The sequence below is a fragment of the Diaphorina citri genome, unplaced genomic scaffold (genome assembly GCF_000475195.1).
Source record: "Diaphorina citri unplaced genomic scaffold, Diaci psyllid genome assembly version 1.1 scaffold2459, whole genome shotgun sequence".
Lineage (NCBI taxonomy): Eukaryota > Metazoa > Arthropoda > Insecta > Hemiptera > Psyllidae > Diaphorina > Diaphorina citri.
Genome location: NW_007379881.1, coordinates 8394 through 13272, shown reverse-complemented (window position 1 = coordinate 13272; position 4879 = coordinate 8394).

Here is a 4879-nt window from a genome sequence, read left to right as displayed (position 1 = left end):
GAAAAAATTAGTTAAAGGTCACTAATTCGATCAATCATGGATATGCACCCTGAAACCTAGTCGCTCGGGGGGTGAAAAAAAAACTCCCGTCTTTGTCTCTCTTTTCCTTCCACTCTCTCTCTCTCTCTCTCCTCTTCCTTATCCTTTATTTATCTCTCCTACTCAATCACTCATTTATTTCTTCTTATTTGCCGTTTTCTCTTTCTTCGTCTTCTTTATTCTCTCTTTTCTCCTTCCCCTCCTTGTTCTTCTTCTCCCTCCCTCTCTCCCTCGTTCTTTATCACTCCTTTACGTGTAGGCCTAACTTCCTCCCGCTACTGAGGTTAGGCAACACGCAACGCTCTCATACATTTTAATAGGTCCGTGTTAATATCGGGTTATTAGCCGAGGGTGTATTCCAGTGTCGTGGAGTAAGCGCGACCTGGGCATCAATTACTAAAACTAGAACTTTGTTTCACAAGGAAATGCATGAGGATTCGTCTTTAGAACCATATTATGAACCTTATCGGATCCAAGATGTGCTATACGAAAAATCCCTTCGGGTGGTACCCTAAACAATAAATTCCCATGGTTGCCAAATGTCATAAAAATCGGACAAACCATTCGGAAGTTATTGCGAAACAAACACACTATGTAGAGAAACTCACAACTCACTTCATTGAATCCTCACTCTCACTGCCCAAGTGCCTACAGATGCTGAGAGATTACCATGAAATCTCAAGCCCCCCAAACATCAAACATGGTAGTGCACTGCCTCATCCCACGCCACTGGATTTAAAGGTCAAAATCGAAATTTATTTTGGAGTAATATAACCCCCAATCTGCCTTATCGTAATTCCATATTGGGTTAACATTAGAAACAAAATGGGAATTATTCACAAAGTGTAAGTATGATAAAACAATTGGGTAGTGATCAGAGTTGTGGTATTGGGATCACTAAGGTCAAAATCGAAATTTATTTTGGAGTAATATAACCCCCAATCTGCCTTATCGTAATTCCATATTGGGTTGACATTAGAAACAAAATGGGAATTATTCACAAAGTGTAAGTATGATAAAACAATTGGGTAGTGATCAGAGTTATGAAGGTCATCAACTATTTCCCATTCAATGTCAGGAGAGATGGAGGATGAAGAAAAGGCTAAATCAATGGTTGAATGAGACAAATAGGATAAGTTATAATGAGTGGCACCACCCGTGTTGAGAATATTTACGTCATTATGTTCCAAGAAGAATTTTTCAACTTCTTTTCCTTTTGTATCTAAATGTGTATCTCCCCATAATGGGTTATGTGCATTAAAGTCACCTAAAAAGATAAAAGGGGACGGTAATTGTGACTTGATATGAGATAAATCAGCCTCAGTATATGAGACACCTGGGGGAAGGTATATGTTACAAATGGTTAAAAGTGACGTTAAAAAAGGAAACTTAACTTGTATCGCTAAGCATTGTAAATGAAGACACCTGGGGGAAGGTATATGTTACAAATGGTTAAAAGTGACGTTAAAAAAGGAAACTTAACTTGTATCGCTAAGCATTGTAAATGGGAGTTAAGAACAATTTCTTTGGAAAAGTAGTTATTATTAACAAAAGTGCAAACCCCACCACATGCAATGGAACCATCTAAATAATCATTTCTGTACATAGCATATTTTGCTAGTTTTGGACTATTGGAAGGTTTTAAATGAGATTCTTGCAAGCAAATGACTAAGGGAGAAACATCGTGGACAATAAATTTCAAGTCGTCTAAGTGCGAAATCAGCCCGTTTATATTCCACTGTAGAATTATATTATCCATAAAAAAGAAGAGGACAGCCAGAGAAATAATTGGAATAATATAATGTAACATTATCCATCCCTTAACCAGGTAGAGTATAAATAAAATTAAAAAGAAGATGCACAATAAATTTCAAGTCGTCTAAGTGCGAAATCAGCCCGTTTATATTCCACTGTAGAATTATATTATCCATAAAAAAGAAGAGGACAGTCAGAGAAATAATTGGAGTAATATAATGTAACATTATCCATCCCTTAACCAGGTAGAGTATAAATAAAATTAAAAAGAAGATGTAAAGCAAGAATGGTTATACGAACGAAGAACACGGAAATAAGCGCTAGGTTTCAGAAGTTTGTTAATACTCGGAGAGCTCGTACCTGCAAAAAAAAAAAAAAAAAAAAAAAAAAAAAAAACAGCAATTGTCACCCCATGCATACCATGCTGAACTTATCCTTAATAATGCCAAAAATAAGTACATAAAATTAAGATTGTCATAGGTCACTTTAACCATAATTATGAGAAGGAAGAATGGGTCGACTCTCGCAGTAGCCGAAAAAGAACCACCATCAAAGGTACAGTAGACATTGTGGTCCTCCACAGGACAGTACACTGTGATCACTACTAAGGCACAAAGGCCGAAGAGGATAGATAATACAGTAGTCCGAAGATCTACTTTTATACATGTCAAACGGCGCCCATGCCGGACTAAATCATAAGAGAATCCCGACTTTCTCAGGGGCGGTAGTGTACTTATAGCCTGCGTGCAATGGAGGAGCCGTCCGACTGACTTTGACTCGAAGGGTTCACTGTTTACATTATGCATTATATGCATCATGTTTTCCTTGTGTGAAAGTGAAGCATGACAATCAGTGGTGGAAGGAAGAAGGTAAGGAAAAGGGCAGGTAATAAAACATGTAGAGTGAAAATTGATAAGTATTTGGTGAATTAGGTGGAAGGAAGAAGGTAAGGAAAAGGGCAGGTAATAAAACATGTAGAGTGAAAATTGATAAGTATTTGGTGAATTGAAGATAGGTAAATGGTCTCACTAGTTGGTTCCCCACTAAAAGTTCCCCAACCTGGGAATGAAATCCAAGAATGGGTTTTCGAATTCCTGAAATCTCAAATAAATTATTTTCATGGAAAAACAGGGACGTAAGAGAAGAAGTAGGTATTAATGTTCCTACTCATGACTCAGTGACTAACCACTCTTTCATTTCTGTGATTAGCACGGCCTTCATCTTCGACCTCCGAATATACTCAAGGCCTTGGGTGAGTAGTCGGTAAATTCTGCCTTAAATTTGAACAACTACAAGGGACGACCTCCTTTCGGCCTTGGTGACTTAAACTACACACATACTACTGCGGCACTGCGGCCTTAAATAACTCTCAGACTGCAGTTCTGCGGTCTTAAATAGCTCTTGGGTCGTTATCCTTTTGGTTCAGATAAAATAAAGTAACAAGTAGGTACACCCTATAACATTGGTTTTAACGCTTGAACTTTTAATATCTTCAATGTTAATGGTGGAAAAAAGTCGAAAAGTTTGTGCTTCTTTGTCTTGGTATTTTTTAAATTTCTTGTTTTCTTTTTTCTAAATTCTTGTTACAATTTCCAATGGGATTCTGTCGGAATGAAAACTCAAAAACTTATTATTCCATTAGGAATTTTCATGATTAGGTACAATATATTTTAATTTGTTTTCTCTCTCTCTTCTCTCTCTCTCTCTCTCTCTCTCTCTCTCTCTCTCTCTCTCTCTCTCTATGATATACTCAAGTACTTTAGACACCTACTCACGCTTTTTTTTTATCAGAAAAAGTGTGGCTAACTTGTCACCATTTTGAAATGAAAACACACGGGTGATTGTACCTACCTGACTTTTTGTTCCAATAACAATATAGTTTACTCGGTGGTAGATTAGGTTTAGACCACAAAGGGTACACCTAATACACACACTCGGTAAAGATCTAACTCTCCTACTCTGGTGCTCTACCTACCTGATTTTTGCTTCTGAGCTTTCATTTATTTTTGTTTATAAAAATGACATCCCTGTAAATATCAAAACACTCAAAACAAACTGGTAAAAGCAAGGAGAGGGTTAAGAAGATAAAGCTAAGAGCTTTTTATCATTACAGGGAAAAAAAGCTCGAATGAGTTATTTTACAGGTAGAGGTTCTTATTATTTTATTTATTATTTTCCCCAGAAAAACCTAATAGAATTTTATTTATTTATTTATTTATTTGACATAAAAATCCTTAGTGACTAGGATAGTTTACAAAGGTGGGTAAGGGAGGGTAAGAGAAAAAAAAAACATCAAGATGGTTTAACCTCATTTATTTTAGAATTAGGTAAGGGTTGGGTGGTAGAGAATATACCAGATATTATTCTCATCTAGTGTTTACCTTCCAACAAAGAAACCTCCTGAGAGAGAGAGAGAGATAGATAGATAGATAGATATATAGAAGGTTTAGAGATTAGAAATTGGATATGGTTACCATGCACATAGTTGGTATCACTACACTAGACACTACAGCTACCATACCATTCTAAGTATCAACCCGTCAAAACAGGAACACTAAACACCCCATGTAGGTAAGGGTTGGGTGGTAGAGAATATACCAGATATTATTCTCATCTAGTGTTTACCTTCCAACAAAGAAACCTCATGAGAGAGAGAGACAGATAGATATATATAGAGAGAGAGAGCTCCACCCCCTTTCTAAATAAACAGGAATCTGTCAGAGGAAAGAGGGAGGGGGAACGGTTAAGTGAAAAATAGGGTCAAGTGCATTTGAAAATGGGAAGATCAAAAAGATAAAGGTACCCCATTTCATCCCCTCTTCCCCTAACGTCTGGGCTCTTGAATAGAAAATTTCTCTGCAGTAGAAAAAAAAATGAAACAAGGCTGTGATAATTTTTTAATGCTAATACTCTTTATTATTATGATAATTATTTAATACTTTCTATTATGAAAATAAAATGAATTAATAATGATTATTAACATAATTTTATTATGAATTGTTTATTAAGCGATTGTCTGAAATTTACTGTGCAGCTTTGTCAGACGAGGAAGTGCATTTATTGCAGCTTTTTTTTTTACTGAGGT